Genomic DNA, 19324 nt, shown 5'->3' with positions numbered 1-19324 from the left:
AACTATTGCTGTCTGTTAGTTGCAGCGTTTCAGCCAAATACTTCAATTCGATGCATTGCTTCAAGGGTTCAGTCGTGTTTTCTCAGGCATTACACTGTCACATAGTTTAATATAGCAGCAACTCATTTAGAGCAAGAATACATTGTTTCATTTCTCTCTCGTATTCACACACACACACACACACACACACACACACACACACACACACACACACACACACACACACACACACACACACACACACACACACACACACACACACACACACACACACACACACACACACACACACACACACACACAGCACTAGACAAGACAGGAGGTTCCAAAATTAAACTCAGACATAAAAACGAAACTGTTAGTTTGTTTGTTTATTCTGTTTTATTTATTTATTTAGCCTATGCATATGACACACAATGTAAAAACGAATTAATTTTGTTGAAGAAGAAAATGGGAAATGCATCAAGGTTTCTGTATTTGAAGTCATCCTGCTTAATATTAAAATCTAAACTGTTTTGCTTTGTTTGCTCGTTTTTCCTTACATGTTGTAAACTACATAATTGTAAGGTAGTGTGTTTGCTTGCCTTTGCACTGTAATTGCACTGTATCCATTTTGTATCAAATATAGGCCTATGTACATATATGAATGTTAAATACATTTAAAGACATTTTTTATCATTCTAAGTAAGAACAAAAAAGTTGTGCAAAAAATAAATGTTGTGAAACTGTTGCAGCTATATATACGTGTTATTATTATTTTTTTAATCACATATAACTGTTACAGTTAAGGGCTACCAGCAATTCCAGACCTTTGCAATTGTTCTACTTGTGAAAATACTGTTACTTTATCACCTCCTGTCCTGCAAAGTAGAAAGAAGGCCTCACTATATTCCACTATAAAGAAAAGGGAAAAACGATGATACTAAAACAAATAGAGAGAGAGAGAGAGAGAGAGAGAGAGAGAGAGAGTGAGAGTGAGAGAGAGAAAGATAGTGAGAGAGAGGGAGGGGGGATTCTGTTTAATAGAGGGAGGGAGGGGGGATTCTGTTTAATATAGAGGGGGAAGGGGGTACTGTTTGATATAGAGGGGAAGGGAGGGATTCTGTTTACTGTATTAATATAGAGGGAGGAGGGATACTGTTAGTATTTAAAAAAATTCTTTGTCTGTATATTTGAGTCGGTTTTGCCATGTATGTGCTTTGGCAACACAATTCTTTTTATTGTCATGCCAATAAAGCCAATTTGAATTTGAATTTGAATTTGAGAGAGAGAGAGAGAGAGAGAGAGAGAGAGAGAGATCATATAAAAACAAAATAAATACACAGTTTTATTGCACGGAATGGGCAGTTAAAGGTCGGTTCGGTGGGTTTTGTCAATAGTGTTATGATGCCCTCACTTAGTTGTATTATGTGTATAATTTTCGTCGTCTTTGCACCTTCGCAACCCAGTGTTCCGGGAGCTTTTTGGTGATAAAAATAGGCAATATACACAATACAACATTGTGTTTAGCCCAATAACTTTCGCTTTATTAAAAAGTTATTAAAAAACACTCACCGCCCGAACAGGGACTTGAACCCTGGACCCTCAGATTAAAAGTCTGATGCTCTACCGACTGAGCTATCCGGGCTCAGTACAAAAGAAACACTTTAATACATTAACATGTAATACATTAAAATCCATACCCACTCAATGAATCGTATCCTAACCAATCTGTATCCTAACAAATTGTTTAGGCTACTTGCGTCTGCACCGTATTTGCCGGAAAAAAACGGATTATTGAACTATAAATGCAGACTTTGTCGCTGCAAAAGCAGGAAATGTTTATTTCTGTCACAGTGTGGTGTCAGTACCGCTGTTATTTAAATATAAATATGCAATGCATATATTTTCAAAGAATACTTTTCCTATTATTTGAACGTGTCAAGTGTTCTATGTCGTGCGGTTGGGTAATGATAGTTCAGTTCGCCAGACCTGCCAGCAGTTTCCAATATGAACTAAGAAATAAAAACGTCGCATTTTAAATTCAACCTGGAGAAATGCATGCTGTTGAACGGTTGTCTGCAGGTGGGGATAACGCCTTGCGGTCCAGGGGTCGTCAGCGGGGGCAATTGACAGCTGACAACCCATCCACCTCGCTGGTCTTCACCGCGGTTCCATGGTGTAATGGTTTGCACTCTGGACTCTGAATCCAGCGATCCGAGTTCAAATCTCGGTGGGACCTGACTTTTACTATTTTTTTTTTTTAACAAGTGAACTACCTGATTTCATGTTTCAATCGGTCAGCTGAAATAAATTGCAGTTCCGATGTCTAAGATCGGAAATGGTTTCATAAAGACTAACGCGTTTTTGAATGATGTTTGTTTAATTTGCAAAACTTTCCCCCACTTCATTTTCGAATGGTGCATTGTAATAGGGGCAGTAGTAAAGCCGTGGTCCTTATCCGTTTCATTTCACAGCCCTTTGGCACAGATTCAGTGACCTGCTGCAGGGCGCCGTGGCTTAGATGGTTAAAGCGCCTGTCTAGTAAACAGGAGATCCTGGGTTCGAATCCCAGCGGTGCCTGTTGTTATTATTTTTCAGTACATGTAACACAAACGTTTAGGCTTAAACAAACACTTTTGTTAAAAGGTAAGATACAAGGAAAATAAAAAGTCAATCCAATTTACGATGAGGATGGGATTCGAACCCACGCGTGCAGAGCACAATGGATTAGCAGTCCATCGCCTTAACCACTCGGCCACCTCGTCCCGTCTGAGCTGCTCCACAGTATCAAACTGGATGAAACACGGAGGATCTGTTCACAGTGCAGGTGGTGTCGTCACACCTGTCCTAAAGTGTGCGATTATATGCCAGTGTGCATGCGGTTTAAACAATAGCAAGAAACCTGCAGCGTCAGGTGTGGTTTTTTGCACTTGCTGCACCGGATAGCTCAAGCGATTATGAAATATTAGAAACCTTTTCCACAAAAGCGAAATGTTGAGAGGGTCCCTGCATGGGGGCCCAGTATGGGAGGTTGCATAGTGTAATGGTTAGCACTCTGGATTTCAAATCCAGTGATCCGAGATCAAGTGCCGGTGAATCGTACTGTTTGTCTTTAGTTGACTTAGAAAAAGAAAGAAATGGATGCGCAGGCTCTTGTTTTACACATCTAATGTTTGAGGGTCCTACAGCTAGCCTAAAACCCTCGAACCCACAACCTTTAAATCACACCTCAGTGTTTGACTAGAAGTCCAACGCGCTATCCATTGCGCCACAGAGCCTGCTCCGTCCTTGAAACATAACACCGAGGTCCTATTGGAGGAGACTGTGACGCATAGTTCACCCCTAGTCTCTGGAAGTCGCTTTGGATAGAAGCGTCTGCTAAAATGACTAATGAATAATTAAGAGACAAAACTGCTTGACGCAGAAACTCCAGACCGCGCCCAACTTCCCACTGAGAACGGGTAATAACCATTCGTTTTGACTGCTATGGCTTAATATTGTTTGGTACTGGAAGTTTAATAATAAAGGTTTTGTTGATTGATGAGCTACACATGCGTTAAGTGTCTGATTTATTACTTATACCTTCCGGGAATGTTCTAAAACATAATCGTGAGGTTTAAAAATCTTACACTCTTGAAAAAGTTATTCCAAGAAACCGTATTTCAGGGGTTCCAAATAGTATACAAAGAACCTTTTTAAACAGCAGGCTAAACCACCACAAATAAACGTTGAAACCTCGAAGGATTAATAAGAAACCGTAAAACTCAAAAATAACCCCCAGGGGTTCTAATCTATATAGCCTTCTAATACTGAAAAGCCATGCAAATTGATTAAAAATCACAGGTTTAGTGCATGGCTCCACATTTGAAAGCTAAACTGGGTTTAAATTATAATTTATCGCAGCCATATATGCCACTGAAGGACTTAGGTCTTGACCAAGTACAACACAAACACACAATAAAAATGCCAGGGATGTAAAATAGTCAAATTTATTTAAAACACAATTTCATTTGAATTCTCATAATGCACAAACTATTGCTGTCTGTTAGTTGCAGCGTTTCAGCCAAATACTTCAATTCGATGCATTGCTTCAAGGGTTCAGTCGTGTTTTCTCAGGCATTACACTGTCACATAGTTTAATATAGCAGCAACTCATTTAGAGCAAGAATACATTGTTTCATTTCTCTCTCGTATTCACACACACACACACACACACACACACACACACACACACACACACACACACACACACACACACACACACACACACACACACACACACACACACACACACACACACACACACACACACACACACACACACACACACACACACACACACACACACAGCACTAGACAAGACAGGAGGTTCCAAAATTAAACTCAGACATAAAAACGAAACTGTTAGTTTGTTTGTTTATTCTGTTTTATTTATTTATTTAGCCTATGCATATGACACACAATGTAAAAACGAATTAATTTTTTTGAAGAAGAAAATGGGAAATGCATCAAGGTTTCTGTATTTGAAGTCATCCTGCGTAATATTAAAATCTAAACTGTTTTGCTTTGTTTGCTCGTTTTTCCTTACATGTTGTAAACTACATAATTGTAAGGTAGTGTGTTTGCTTGCCTTTGCACTGTAATTGCACTGTATCCATTTTGTATCAAATATAGGCCTATGTACATATATGAATGTTAAATACATTTAAAGACATTTTTTATCATTCTAAGTAAGAACAAAAAAGTTGTGCAAAAAATAAATGTTGTGAAACTGTTGCAGCTATATATACGTGTTATTATTATTTTTTTAATCACATATAACTGTTACAGTTAAGGCCTACCAGCAATTCCAGACCTTTGCAATTGTTCTACTTGTGAAAATACTGTTACTTTATCACCTCCTGCCCTGCAAAGTAGAAAGAAGGCCTCACTATATTCCACTATAAAGAAAAGGGAAAAACGATGTTAATCAATATGGTTCTGCTAAAATACTAAAACAAATATATAGAGAGAGAGAGAGAGAGAGAGAGAGAGAGAGAGATAGTGAGAGAGAGAGAGAGAGAGAGAGAGAGTGAGAGAGAGGGAGGGGGGATTCTGTTTAATAGAGGGAGGGAGGGGGGATTCTGTTTAATATAGAGGGGGGAAGGGGGTACTGTTTGATATAGAGGGGAAGGGAGGGATTCTGTTTACTGTATTAATATAGAGGGAGGAGGGATACTGTTAGTATTTAAAAAAATTCTTTGCCTGTATATTTGAGTCGGTTATTCCATGTATGTGCTTTGGCAACACAATTCTTTTTATTGTCATGCCAATAAAGCCAATTTGAATTTGAATTTGAATTTGAGAGAGAGAGAGAGAGAGAGAGAGAGAGAGAGAGAGAGAGAGAGAGAGAGAGAGAGAGAGAGAGAGAGAGAGAGAGAGAGAGAGAGAGATCATATAAAAACAAAATAAATACACAGTTTTATTGCACGGAATGGGCAGTTAAAGGTCGGTTCGGTGGGTTTTGTCAATAGTGTTATGATGCCCTCACTTAGTTGTATTATGTGTATAATTTTCGTCGTCTTTGCACCTTCGCAACCCAGTGTTCCGGGAGCTTTTTGGTGATAAAAATAGGCAATATACACAATACAACATTGTGTTTAGCCCAATAACTTTCGCTTTATTAAAAAGTTATTAAAAAACACTCACCGCCCGAACAGGGACTTGAACCCTGGACCCTCAGATTAAAAGTCTGATGCTCTACCGACTGAGCTATCCGGGCTCAGTACAAAAGAAACACTTTAATACATTAACATGTAATACATTAAAATCCATACCCACTCAATGAATCGTATCCTAACCAATCTGTATCCTAACAAATTGTTTAGGCTACTTGCGTCTGCACCGTATTTGCCGGAAAAAAACGGATTATTGAACTATAAATGCAGACTTTGTCGCTGCAAAAGCAGGAAATGTTTATTTCTGTCACAGTGTGGTGTCAGTACCGCTGTTATTTAAATATAAATATGCAATGCATATATTTTCAAAGAATACTTTTCCTATTATTTGAACGTGTCAAGTGTTCTATGTCGTGCGGTTGGGTAATGATAGTTCAGTTCGCCAGACCTGCCAGCAGTTTCCAATATGAACTAAGAAATAAAAACGTCGCATTTTAAATTCAACCTGGAGAAATGCATGCTGTTGAACGGTTGTCTGCAGGTGGGGATAACGCCTTGCGGTCCAGGGGTCGTCAGCGGGGGCAATTGACAGCTGACAACCCATCCACCTCGCTGGTCTTCACCGCGGTTCCATGGTGTAATGGTTTGCACTCTGGACTCTGAATCCAGCGATCCGAGTTCAAATCTCGGTGGGACCTGACTTTTACTATTTTTTTTTTTTAACAAGTGAACTACCTGATTTCATGTTTCAATCGGTCAGCTGAAATAAATTGCAGTTCCGATGTCTAAGATCGGAAATGGTTTCATAAAGACTAACGCGTTTTTGAATGATGTTTGTTTAATTTGCAAAACTTTCCCCCACTTCATTTTCGAATGGTGCATTGTAATAGGGGCAGTAGTAAAGCCGTGGTCCTTATCCGTTTCATTTCACAGCCCTTTGGCACAGATTCAGTGACCTGCTGCAGGGCGCCGTGGCTTAGATGGTTAAAGCGCCTGTCTAGTAAACAGGAGATCCTGGGTTCGAATCCCAGCGGTGCCTGTTGTTATTATTTTTCAGTACATGTAACACAAACGTTTAGGCTTAAACAAACACTTTTGTTAAAAGGTAAGATACAAGGAAAATAAAAAGTCAATCCAATTTACGATGAGGATGGGATTCGAACCCACGCGTGCAGAGCACAATGGATTAGCAGTCCATCGCCTTAACCACTCGGCCACCTCGTCCCGTCTGAGCTGCTCCACAGTATCAAACTGGATGAAACACGGAGGATCTGTTCACAGTGCAGGTGGTGTCGTCACACCTGTCCTAAAGTGTGCGATTATATGCCAGTGTGCATGCGGTTTAAACAATAGCAAGAAACCTGCAGCGTCAGGTGTGGTTTTTTGCACTTGCTGCACCGGATAGCTCAAGCGATTATGAAATATTAGAAACCTTTTCCACAAAAGCGAAATGTTGAGAGGGTCCCTGCATGGGGGCCCAGTATGGGAGGTTGCATAGTGTAATGGTTAGCACTCTGGATTTCAAATCCAGTGATCCGAGATCAAGTGCCGGTGAATCGTACTGTTTGTCTTTAGTTGACTTAGAAAAAGAAAGAAATGGATGCGCAGGCTCTTGTTTTACACATCTAATGTTTGAGGGTCCTACAGCTAGCCTAAAACCCTCGAACCCACAACCTTTAAATCACACCTCAGTGTTTGACTAGAAGTCCAACGCGCTATCCATTGCGCCACAGAGCCTGCTCCGTCCTTGAAACATAACACCGAGGTCCTATTGGAGGAGACTGTGACGCATAGTTCACCCCTAGTCTCTGGAAGTCGCTTTGGATAGAAGCGTCTGCTAAAATGACTAATGAATAATTAAGAGACAAAACTGCTTGACGCAGAAACTCCAGACCGCGCCCAACTTCCCACTGAGAACGGGTAATAACCATTCGTTTTGACTGCTATGGCTTAATATTGTTTGGTACTGGAAGTTTAATAATAAAGGTTTTGTTGATTGATGAGCTACACATGCGTTAAGTGTCTGATTTATTACTTATACCTTCCGGGAATGTTCTAAAACATAATCGTGAGGTTTAAAAATCTTACACTCTTGAAAAAGTTATTCCAAGAAACCGTATTTCAGGGGTTCCAAATAGTATACAAAGAACCTTTTTAAACAGCAGGCTAAACCACCACAAATAAACGTTGAAACCTCGAAGGATTAATAAGAAACCGTAAAACTCAAAAATAACCCCCAGGGGTTCTAATCTATATAGCCTTCTAATACTGAAAAGCCATGCAAATTGATTAAAAATCACAGGTTTAGTGCATGGCTCCACATTTGAAAGCTAAACTGGGTTTAAATTATAATTTATCGCAGCCATATATGCCACTGAAGGACTTAGGTCTTGACCAAGTACAACACAAACACACAATAAAAATGCCAGGGATGTAAAATAGTCAAATTTATTTAAAACACAATTTCATTTGAATTCTCATAATGCACAAACTATTGCTGTCTGTTAGTTGCAGCGTTTCAGCCAAATACTTCAATTCGATGCATTGCTTCAAGGGTTCAGTCGTGTTTTCTCAGGCATTACACTGTCACATAGTTTAATATAGCAGCAACTCATTTAGAGCAAGAATACATTGTTTCATTTCTCTCTCGTATTCACACACACACACACACACACACACACACACACACACACACACACACACACACACACACACACACACACACACACACACACACACACACACACACACACACACACACACACACACACACACACACACACACACACACACACACACACACACACACACACAGCACTAGACAAGACAGGAGGTTCCAAAATTAAACTCAGACATAAAAACGAAACTGTTAGTTTGTTTGTTTATTCTGTTTTATTTATTTATTTAGCCTATGCATATGACACACAATGTAAAAACGAATTAATTTTTTTGAAGAAGAAAATGGGAAATGCATCAAGGTTTCTGTATTTGAAGTCATCCTGCGTAATATTAAAATCTAAACTGTTTTGCTTTGTTTGCTCGTTTTTCCTTACATGTTGTAAACTACATAATTGTAAGGTAGTGTGTTTGCTTGCCTTTGCACTGTAATTGCACTGTATCCATTTTGTATCAAATATAGGCCTATGTACATATATGAATGTTAAATACATTTAAAGACATTTTTTATCATTCTAAGTAAGAACAAAAAAGTTGTGCAAAAAATAAATGTTGTGAAACTGTTGCAGCTATATATACGTGTTATTATTATTTTTTTAATCACATATAACTGTTACAGTTAAGGCCTACCAGCAATTCCAGACCTTTGCAATTGTTCTACTTGTGAAAATACTGTTACTTTATCACCTCCTGCCCTGCAAAGTAGAAAGAAGGCCTCACTATATTCCACTATAAAGAAAAGGGAAAAACGATGTTAATCAATATGGTTCTGCTAAAATACTAAAACAAATATATAGAGAGAGAGAGAGAGAGAGAGAGAGAGAGAGATAGTGAGAGAGAGAGAGAGAGAGAGAGAGAGTGAGAGAGAGGGAGGGGGGATTCTGTTTAATAGAGGGAGGGAGGGGGGATTCTGTTTAATATAGAGGGGGGAAGGGGGTACTGTTTGATATAGAGGGGAAGGGAGGGATTCTGTTTACTGTATTAATATAGAGGGAGGAGGGATACTGTTAGTATTTAAAAAAATTCTTTGCCTGTATATTTGAGTCGGTTATTCCATGTATGTGCTTTGGCAACACAATTCTTTTTATTGTCATGCCAATAAAGCCAATTTGAATTTGAATTTGAATTTGAGAGAGAGAGAGAGAGAGAGAGAGAGAGAGAGAGAGAGAGAGAGAGAGAGAGAGAGAGAGAGAGAGAGAGAGAGAGAGAGAGAGAGAGATCATATAAAAACAAAATAAATACACAGTTTTATTGCACGGAATGGGCAGTTAAAGGTCGGTTCGGTGGGTTTTGTCAATAGTGTTATGATGCCCTCACTTAGTTGTATTATGTGTATAATTTTCGTCGTCTTTGCACCTTCGCAACCCAGTGTTCCGGGAGCTTTTTGGTGATAAAAATAGGCAATATACACAATGCAACATTGTGTTTAGCCCAATAACTTTCGCTTTATTAAAAAGTTATTAAAAAACACTCACCGCCCGAACAGGGACTTGAACCCTGGACCCTCAGATTAAAAGTCTGATGCTCTACCGACTGAGCTATCCGGGCTCAGTACAAACGAAACACTTTAATACATTAACATGTAATACATTAAAATCCAACCCACTCAATGAATCGTATCCTAACCAATCTGTATCCTAACCAATTGTTTAGGCTACTTGCGTCTGCACCGTATTTGCCGGAAAAAAACGGATTATTGAACTATAAATGCAGACTTTGTCGCTGCAAAAGCAGGAAATGTTTATTTCTGTCACAGTGTGGTGTCAGTACCGCTGTTATTTAAATATAAATATGCAATGCATATATTTTCAAAGAATACTTTTCGTATTATTTGAACGTGTCAAGTGTTCTATGTCGTGCGGTTGGGTAATGATAGTTCAGTTCGCCAGACCTGCCAGCAGTTTCCAATATGAACTAAGAAATAAAAACGTCGCATTTTAAATTCAACCTGGAGAAATGCATGCTGTTGAACGGTTGTCTGCAGATGGGGATAACGCCTTGCGGTCCAGGGGTCGTCAGCGGGGGCAATTGACAGCTGACAACCCATCCACCTCGCTGGTCTTCACCGCGGTTCCATGGTGTAATGGTTAGCACTCTGGACTCTGAATCCAGCGATCCGAGTTCAAATCTCGGTGGGACCTGACTTTTACTAATTTTTTTTTAACAAGTGAACTACCTGATTTCATGTTTCAATCGGTCAGCTGAAATAAATTGCAGTTCCGATGTCTAAGGTCGGAAATGGTTTCATAAATACTAACGCGTTTTTGAAGGATGTTTGTTTAATTTGCAAAACTTTCCCCCACTTCATTTTCGAATGGTGCATTGTAATAGGGGCAGTAGTAAAGCCGTGGTCCTTATCCGTTTAATTTCACAGGCCTTTGGCACAGATTCAGTGACATGCTGTAGGGCGCCGTGGCTTAGATGGTTAAAGCGCCTGTCTAGTAAACAGGAGATCCTGGATTCGAATCCCAGCGGTGCCTGTTGTTATTATTTTTCAGCACATGTAACACAAACGTTTAGGCTGCGTTTCTGTCACATGTTGTTACTGGAGGAGGCTATCCGAAACGCAGCCAAATATAATCATGTACTCACAAACAAACACTTTTGTGAAAAGATAAGAGACAAGGAAAAAAAAGTCAATCAAACTTGCGACGAGGATGGGATTCGAACCCACGCGTGGGGAGCACAATGGATTAGCAGTCCATCGCCTTAACCACTCGGCCACCTCGTCCCGTCTGAGCAGCGCCACAGTATCAAACTGGATGAAACACGGAGGATCTGTTCACAGTGCAGGTGGTGTCGTCAAACCTGTCCTAAAGTGCGCGATTATATGCCAGTGTGCATGCGGTTTAAACAATAGCAAGAAACCTGCAGCGTCAGGTGTGGTTTCAGCACTTGCTGCACCGGATAGCTCAAGCGATTATGAAATATTAGAAACCTTTTCCACAAAAGCGAAATGTTGAGAGGGTCCCTGCATGGTGGCCCAGTATGGGAGGTTGCATAGTGTAATGGTTAGCACTCTGGATTTCAAATCCAGTGATCCGAGATCAAGTGCCGGTGAATCGTACTGTTTGTCTTTAGTTGACTTAGAAAAAGAAAGACATGGATGCGCAGGCTCTTGTTTTACACATCTAATGTTTGAGGGTCCTACAGCTAGCCTAAAACAACGACTCTGGTGGGACTCGAACCCACAACCTTTGAATCACACCTCAGTGTTTGACTAGAAGTCCAACGCGCTATCCATTGCGCCACAGAGCCTGCTCCGTCCTTGAAACATAACACCGAGGTCCTATTGGAGGAGACTGTGACGCATAGTTCACCCCTAGTCTCTGGAAGTCGCTTTGGATAGAAGCGTCTGCTAAAATGACTAATGAATAATTAAGAGACAAAACTGCTTGACGCAGAAACTCCAGACCGCGCCCAACTTCCCACTGAGAACGGGTAATAACCATTCGTTTTGACTGCTATGGCTTAATATTGTTTGGTACTGGAAGTTTAATAATAAAGGTTTTGTTGATTGATGAGCTACACATGCGTTAAGTGTCTGATTTATTACTTATACCTTCCGGGAATGTTCTAAAACATAATCGTGAGGTTTAAAAATCTTACACTCTTGAAAAAGTTATTCCAAGAAACCGTATTTCAGGGGTTCCAAATAGTATACAAAGAACCTTTTTAAACAGCAGGCTAAACCACCACAAATAAACGTTGAAATCTCGAAGGATTCATAAGAAACCGTAAAACTCAAAAATAACCCCCAGGGGTTCTAATCTATATAGCCTTCTAATACTGAAAAGCCATGCAAATTGATTAAAAATCACAGGTTTAGTGCATGGCTCCACATTTGAAAGCTAAACTGGGTTTAAAATATAATTTATCGTAGCCATATATGCCACTGAAGGACTTAGGTCTTGACCAAGTACAACACAAACACACAATAAAAGTGCCAGGGATGTAAAATAGTCAAATTTATTTAAAACACAATTTCGTTTCAATTCTCATATTGCACAAACTATTGCTGTCTGTTAGTTGCAGCGTTTCAGCCAAATACTTCAATTCGATGCATTGCTTCAAGGGTTCAGTCGTATTTTCTCAGGCATTACACTGTCACATAGTTTAATATAGCAGCAACTCATTTAGAGCAAGAATACATTGTTTCATTTCTCTCTCGTATTCACACACACACACACACACACACACACACACACACACACACACACACACACACACACACACACACACACACACACACACACACACACACACACACACACACACACACACACACACACACACACACACACACACACACACCTCTAGACAAGACAGGAGGTTCCAAAATTAAACTCAGACATAAAAACGAAACTGTTAGTTTGTTTGTTTATTCTGTTTTATTTATTTATTTAGCCTATGCATATGACACACAATGTAAAAACGAATTCATTTTTTTGAAGAAGAAAATGGGAAATGCATCAAGGTTTCTGTATTTGAAGTCATCCTGCGTAATATTAAAATCTAAACTGTTTTGCTTTGTTTGCTCGTTTTTCCTTACATGTTGTAAACTACATAATTGTAAGGTAGTGTGTTTGCTTGCCTTTCCACTGTAATTGCACTGTATCCATTTTGTATCAAATATAGGCCTATGTACATATAGGAATGTTAAATACATTTAAAGACATTTTTTTATCATTGTAAGTAAGAACAAAAAAGTTGTGCAAAAAATAAATGTTCTGAAACTGTTACAGCTATATATACGTGTTATTATTATTTTTTTAATCACATATAACTGTTACAGTTAAGGGCTACCAGCAATTCCAGACCTTTGCAATTGTTTTATTTGTGAAAATACTGTTACTTTATCACCTCCTGCCCTGCAAAGTAGAAAGAAGGCCTCACTATATTCCACTATAAAGAAAAGGGAAAAACGATGTTAATCAATATGGTTCTGCTATAATACTAAAACAAAGAGAGAGAGAGAGAGAGAGAGAGAGAGAGAGAGAGAGAGAGAGAGAGAGAGAGGAGAGAGAGAGAGAGAGAGAGAAGAGAGAGAGAGAGAGAGAGAGAGAGAGAGAGAGAGAGAGAGAGAGAGAGAGAGAGGAGAGAGAGAGAGAGAGAGAGAGAGAGAGAGGGAGGGGGGTTCTGTTTAATATAGAGGGGGGGAAGGGGGTACTGTTTGATATATAGGGGAAGGGAGGGATTCTGTTTACTGTATTAATATAGAGGGAGGAGGGATACTGTTAGTATTTAAAAAAATTCTTTGTCTGTATATTTGAGTCGGTTATGCCATGTATGTGCTTTGGCAACACAATTCTTTTTATTGCCAATAAAGCCAATTTGAATTTGAATTTGAATTTGAATTTCAGAGAGAGAGAGAGAGAGAGAGAGAGAGAGAGAGAGAGAGAGACTTTGACTTTTAACAATCCTTTATTAAATAATATAACAGTACTCTACATTTTCGTTAGAATGCTAAAGGAAAAAGAAAGTCTAAAAAACTATTAAAAAGCAGACTATGATTAAAAAATAAATAAATAATAAATAAATTATTTGTTTTTATAAAATCACAATGAGCTCTCCCTCCTCACTGAGCGAGCAGACAGCCTCTCCCACACACCACCTCTCCTGGAAGCTCTGTAGGTCATTAAAAAGTTTAAAATAGGCAAAATCAACCTTTAACCTGCTAACCACTAGTACTCTGAAGAGTCTGACCACATCTGTCTGCCCTATGCCTGTCCGCTTATTCCTTCTGGATATTAAAATGGCCGACTTTGCCAAACCTAAAAGGAAATTTATCAGCACACAAGTATGCTTGTGTTTTTGCCTATAGGGGACCCCAAAAATAAAAAGTGTCAGAGTAAAAACTGCTCCCAGCTGTTGCAGTCTCTCTTGCAGGAGGCTGAAGAGGGGCTTCAGTCTCCTACACTCGCTGTACATATGGAAAATTGTGTCTTCCTGCTGACAGAAGTCACAGACCGAGCTGATTTCATAGTTGATTCTGTGCAGAAACCGGCCTGTGGCCAGGATACCATGCAGGAGCCTCCACTGGAGATCTCCTGCTCTCTTGTCTAAGGGGGGTTTGTACAGCACCCTCCATTCTGGGGTCCCCTCATCTCCCAGAGACAGATGAATCCTCCATTTGGTATCAACCATCCCTCTCAGTTTGCTGCAATGGGTTGCCTTAATACACAGTTTATACATCTCTTTACTATTTAAATTTACAAAATCTATATTTCTAAGTTTTTGTAGTTTTAAGAGCTTTCCTTTCTCTTCCTCCTCCCCCTCATCTTCTTTAATCTCTACTGGAGTTACCAATAACACAGGAAAAGCAGCACCCTGTCTCTGATCCCCCTGTTCTTGAGCCATCTCCTCTCTCAGAGCCTCACTGAGCTCCGGGGAGAGACAGCTCCTAACCTGACTCACCATCCTTTCCACCTGCCTCTCGCTGCGCCAGCCCAGCCTGGCAGCCAGCTCAGCCGCACTGAGCCAGCGAGAGAGTTCAGGGGTCATCAGGTGAGCCAGCCTGACTATTCCAGCCCTCACAAAGCTGGTCTGCAGAGCCTGTGAATGAAGGCACTGCACTGAGAAGAGGGGATTGAAAAGAATGGGCTCCTCTAGCAGCCTCTGGCCTGTCATTGAAGCTTCCTCTCTTCCCACCCTCACTGTTCTCCAAGTCTGTAAAACACTTTGATAAAAAGACGGCAGGTCAGAACTGTCCAGAGCACCGTGGTCAATTAAAAACAGGTCATATTTAAACCCCAGCCCTCCTACTTTACTTAAAAAAAAACAGGCAAGCTGCTTCCAGTGAGCCCCCTCCCCAGTGTACAAGAGTCTCTGTACTGTTAATAAACGAAAAGCTGCCACCCTGCCTGCGATACTGACCAACCCCTGCTCCCCCTCATCCCGGGGGAGATAGAGCACAGCCGGCTTCAGCCAGTGATTCCCACCCCAGAAAAACTCTACAAGGAGCCTCTGCAGACTGGTCACCAAGTCTCTAGGAGGATCCAGACAAACCAACCTATGCCATAGCATTGAGGCCACAAGATTGTTAATGACCAGGACCCTCCCTCTATAGGACAGCTGAGCCAGCAGCCCCCGCCACTGACCCAGTCGGCCTTTCACCTTCTCAATCAACCCCTCCCAATTCCGCTCCATGTAAGTATCAGTACCAAGGAACACGCCCAGCACCTTCATCCCTGTCCTACCCCACCTCAAAACCTGGGGCAAAACAGGAGGGCCACCCTCCTGCCAGCTCCCTGACAGGAAGGTGTCACTCTTGGCCCAGTTAATTCTTGCGGATGATGCTCTCTGAAACACACTTAAACTCTGATGCAGTTCCTGGACGTCTCTTTTATTACTAATAAAAACAGTGATATCATCAGCATATGCTGACACCCTCACTATAGCAGGAGGGGCTGAGAAAGGCACCGCCAGCTTGCTTCTCAACAGAGCCAGCAGGGGCTCAATGGAGATGGAGTACAGCATCCCAGACAGGGGGCAGCCCTGCCTGATTCCCCTGCACACTGAGAAGGGTTGACTCAGCCCACCGTTTATTTTTAAAACGCTAAAAACATTACTATATAAAAGTTTAATAAATTTAATAAACTGAGGGCCGAACCCAAAGGCTTCCAGGGTCTCAAAAAGGTAGTGGTGGTCGACGCGATCAAAAGCTTTCTCTTGATCCAAAGAGACCAGTCCCACATTAAAATCACCCTTCTTAGCTATCGATAAAAAATCCCGGATTAAAAAAATATTATCGAATATTGTTCTCCCAGGTACACAATAAGTCTGATCAGGGTGAATTATTTTATCCAAACAGTTCCTCAGTCTCATCGCTAAACTTCTAGAAAATATTTTTAAATCGGTACATAACATTGAGACAGGTCTCCAGTTTTTAAGCACGCACAAGTCCCCTTTCTTGGGCAGCAGTGTGATGACGGCCCTGCGGCAGCTTAGAGGCAGCTCCCCCGCCTCCAGGCTCTCTTGCAGCACCAACAGCAGGTCTGGCCCCAGCTCCTTCCAGAAGTGCTGATAAAACTCCACTGACAGTCCATCGATCCCTGGTGCTTTACCTCTGGCCAGCTGCTTGACAGCAGTGGTCAGCTCTTGAAGAGACAGTCCCATTTCCAGACTCTGCTGCTCCTCCAAGCTCAGACTGGGCAGTCCCTCCAGTAATGTATTGATATCAGTCTGGTTACATGACTCACTGCAATACAGGTCAGTGTAGAATTGCACCGCCGCATCATTAATCTCCTCCTGACCAGTCAACTCTCTACCGCAGAGCAGCCGAACACAGGACAACCGCTTCCTATTTGCTCTCTTCTTCTCTAAACCAAAGAAGAAGCTTGTAGGAGCATCCATATCTCTCAGCTCAATAAATCGAGATCGCACTTGTGCCCCCCGCACCTTCTCCTCCAGCATGCTACCCAAAGCTTGTCTCCGCTCCACCAGGGTCTCCTTTGCAGCTGTGCTCTGCTCAGTCTCTAACTGTAGGATCTCTCTCTCTAGCTCTCTTATGACTGAGTTCAGTGACTTGGTTATATCTAAAGTGTACTGCTGACAAAATAATTTAATTTGTGTTTTTCCTATATCCCATAAATTAAAGTGTATATTCACTTATAAAGATCCAACGTATTTAGTTTTTAAGGGCATGTTTATTAATTTAAATTAGCAATACCGATGTTATTCAAACCGTTTCTAAATATACATGTGTAATACATATATTGTCATGTGTCTTATTATTTCAATGTGAGCAGTTTTTGTGGCGCACGGTTGGGTGCTGATGGTGCAGTTCTCCAGACCTGCTGCCAGCTGCCAGTATGAACCAAGAAATGAAACGTCGCATTTTGGATTCCAACAGGAAAAATTGATATTGAAGGACTTTGTGCAATCAGAACGGGGAGAACGCCTTGCGGTCCAGGGTTTGTCAGCAGTAGGGGATTTTACACCTGGGAGCTGAGGATGTTACAGCCATTCCTCTCTCGCTTGCTCCGCAGTGGTTCCATGGTGTAATGGTGAGCACTCTGGACTCTGAATCCAGCGATCCGAGTTCAAATCTCGGTGGGACCTGTATTTAACCATAAGTTTTGATCATGTGAACTACCAAATGTCATATGTCTGGACCACAAGTGTACAATCGGTCATATAAAATACAATGCAGATTCCGGTATCTGAGGTCGAAAATGGTTTAATAACAAGTAATGTGTATTTTCAAGTGTTTCTGTTTAATTTCAGAAATGCCCTGCGCTTAATTTTAGTCCTAGATTGTAGTAGAGAATGACAGTAGTAGCGCCAATAATGTCCCTGATACGTTTCATTGCACAGGTCTCTGGCAGGCATTTCTTTGTGTGTTGCAGGACGCCGTGGCTTAGATGGTTACAGCGCCTCCCTAGTAAACGGTGTCTTTGGTTATATATTTTTTTTTTCAGCACCTCAACGTTGAGGCTGTGTTTTTGTCACATTTTGTGACTGTTGGGGAGCACCTCCAACACAGACAAATACTTTCCTGTAGTCGCAGGATAAACATTTTTGTCAAAAGAGAACGAGAAAAACTAATAATAATAATATCATAAAAATAAATAAATAAATGAAATTAAAAAAAAAAAAAACTGTGACGAGGATACGATTGTAACCGGTATATAGTGCACTAATAATCCTACACCAAAGCTCCTGATCCAGTGCCACGTTTTCACTGCAGCCACTAGAGATGAATGGTGACCGAGTCATTTTTTACTTCATTTCTTTCATTTTCTGTTATGCAGAGAGAAATAAACGTCGCCGTCTTTCAGCAGTTGATCTCGAGTGGTATACTTTAAAAAAAAAACATCTAGAAACACCAACACAACGCAGATATAGAATAGCCGGAGTGTGAGCGCAGGCAGGGAAACAGAGAAGCGGGTTTCAGCTCTTACTAGTCAAGGAGAGACACACACAGACCGGTTACACGATTCAAACCCACGCGTGCAGATGTCGTTTCAGCTCTTGCTGCATCAGATAGCTTCAGCCATTGTGAAGTATTCGAAAATGTTTGAAAGAAAATCATAATATCCAGAGATTCCCTGCAACGTAAAACCGACATAGGTGATTGGTTCCATGGTGTAATGGTTAGCACTCTGGACTTTGAATCCAGTGATCCGAGTTCAAATCTCGGTGGAACCTTCCGTTTATTTTCATTGTCTTACAAAAACAAATTGAAAATCAGGTTTTGATTTTAAGTGACCAATGTTGTAGACTCCCACTGCTAGCTTTAAAAGCATTAACTGGTGGGACTCGGTTTTACAACCTTCCAACGTATCCCTCGGTGCTTGAGTAGATGTCCAATGCGCTAACGATTGCATCACAGAGCCTCTCGAGGGCAGTAAGCAAACGTACCTACCAGCAAACTGCGCGCGGCATGGTCCGGAATAATCTGAAAGGGAGAACTGCTTCTAGTTCTTGAACAATTAGAAATCGACCACAGCCATTCATTTAATTATGCGGCAGTTTATTATGATTCATTGTCTGTCACTGCTCAGGGCTTGGGGGCTGTTCCGTTTTCGATGCTTCAGCTTTGTTAGCAAAGGAATTCCTGGCCAGCCGTGGAGACCTTCACAGCAGCGTCCCTGGTGGTCTAGTGGTTAGGATTCGGCGCTCTCACCGCCGCGGCCCGGGTTCGATTCCCGGTCAGGGAAGTTACTTTATTGCCCATTAGTATTCCGATTAAAACCATTCTATTACTCTTCATTAATCAGATGTACATATGTCTATTTCTTGGCTGTGGCCCGACTGCATTCAATTAAAAGCACACCCTTGATATTATTACAGGGTCTGTGCACATTGATTCGCAACCCCTTTTGGCATTAACTTCTTTTCAGTCTGCAGAAAAGGATTTTACAATTGCTCCTTACAAGTGAGAGGACAGCTAGGGTTTAACCACCCCCCTCTACACAATCACACAGTTAACACAATAAGTACCGACTAAAAAGAGACACAGAATTATTCTATGCAGCCACTCATTCAGTGCTCCAGTGCTGTGA

The 19324-nt window shown here is 41.1% G+C and overlaps 16 non-coding genes across 16 annotated transcripts; 9 read left to right on the top strand and 7 right to left on the bottom strand.

Moving 5' to 3' along the window:
- Positions 1-1554: 1554 nt before the first annotated feature.
- On the bottom strand, positions 1555-1627 carry trnak-uuu (transfer RNA lysine (anticodon UUU)). Its single transcript has one exon. It is a non-coding gene; the product is annotated as a tRNA-Lys (tRNA).
- A 522-nt stretch (positions 1628-2149) lies between these two features.
- Positions 2150-2221, top strand: trnaq-cug (transfer RNA glutamine (anticodon CUG)). The gene has a single exon. It is a non-coding gene; the product is annotated as a tRNA-Gln (tRNA).
- A 267-nt stretch (positions 2222-2488) lies between these two features.
- trnat-agu (transfer RNA threonine (anticodon AGU)) lies at positions 2489-2562 on the top strand. Its single transcript has one exon. It is a non-coding gene; the product is annotated as a tRNA-Thr (tRNA).
- Positions 2563-2665: 103 nt separating this feature from the next.
- On the bottom strand, positions 2666-2747 carry trnas-gcu (transfer RNA serine (anticodon GCU)). The gene has a single exon. It is a non-coding gene; the product is annotated as a tRNA-Ser (tRNA).
- A 2923-nt stretch (positions 2748-5670) lies between these two features.
- trnak-uuu (transfer RNA lysine (anticodon UUU)) lies at positions 5671-5743 on the bottom strand. The gene has a single exon. It is a non-coding gene; the product is annotated as a tRNA-Lys (tRNA).
- Positions 5744-6265: 522 nt separating this feature from the next.
- trnaq-cug (transfer RNA glutamine (anticodon CUG)) lies at positions 6266-6337 on the top strand. Its single transcript has one exon. It is a non-coding gene; the product is annotated as a tRNA-Gln (tRNA).
- A 267-nt stretch (positions 6338-6604) lies between these two features.
- Positions 6605-6678, top strand: trnat-agu (transfer RNA threonine (anticodon AGU)). Its single transcript has one exon. It is a non-coding gene; the product is annotated as a tRNA-Thr (tRNA).
- Positions 6679-6781: 103 nt separating this feature from the next.
- On the bottom strand, positions 6782-6863 carry trnas-gcu (transfer RNA serine (anticodon GCU)). Its single transcript has one exon. It is a non-coding gene; the product is annotated as a tRNA-Ser (tRNA).
- A 2927-nt stretch (positions 6864-9790) lies between these two features.
- Positions 9791-9863, bottom strand: trnak-uuu (transfer RNA lysine (anticodon UUU)). The gene has a single exon. It is a non-coding gene; the product is annotated as a tRNA-Lys (tRNA).
- Positions 9864-10384: 521 nt separating this feature from the next.
- trnaq-cug (transfer RNA glutamine (anticodon CUG)) lies at positions 10385-10456 on the top strand. The gene has a single exon. It is a non-coding gene; the product is annotated as a tRNA-Gln (tRNA).
- A 265-nt stretch (positions 10457-10721) lies between these two features.
- On the top strand, positions 10722-10795 carry trnat-agu (transfer RNA threonine (anticodon AGU)). Its single transcript has one exon. It is a non-coding gene; the product is annotated as a tRNA-Thr (tRNA).
- A 169-nt stretch (positions 10796-10964) lies between these two features.
- trnas-gcu (transfer RNA serine (anticodon GCU)) lies at positions 10965-11046 on the bottom strand. Its single transcript has one exon. It is a non-coding gene; the product is annotated as a tRNA-Ser (tRNA).
- A 436-nt stretch (positions 11047-11482) lies between these two features.
- On the bottom strand, positions 11483-11573 carry trnar-ucu (transfer RNA arginine (anticodon UCU)). Its single transcript is given in 2 exon segments — positions 11483-11518; positions 11537-11573. It is a non-coding gene; the product is annotated as a tRNA-Arg (tRNA).
- Positions 11574-17306: 5733 nt separating this feature from the next.
- Positions 17307-17378, top strand: trnaq-cug (transfer RNA glutamine (anticodon CUG)). Its single transcript has one exon. It is a non-coding gene; the product is annotated as a tRNA-Gln (tRNA).
- Positions 17379-18395: 1017 nt separating this feature from the next.
- Positions 18396-18467, top strand: trnaq-uug (transfer RNA glutamine (anticodon UUG)). The gene has a single exon. It is a non-coding gene; the product is annotated as a tRNA-Gln (tRNA).
- A 440-nt stretch (positions 18468-18907) lies between these two features.
- On the top strand, positions 18908-18979 carry trnae-cuc (transfer RNA glutamic acid (anticodon CUC)). The gene has a single exon. It is a non-coding gene; the product is annotated as a tRNA-Glu (tRNA).
- Positions 18980-19324: the final 345 nt, after the last annotated feature.

The sequence above is a fragment of the Acipenser ruthenus genome, chromosome 11 (assembly GCF_902713425.1).
Source record: "Acipenser ruthenus chromosome 11, fAciRut3.2 maternal haplotype, whole genome shotgun sequence".
NCBI classification, from domain to species: Eukaryota; Metazoa; Chordata; class Actinopteri; order Acipenseriformes; family Acipenseridae; genus Acipenser; species Acipenser ruthenus.
Note: the sequence above shows the minus strand (reverse complement) of the source record. Positions and strands in the feature narration are given on the sequence as shown.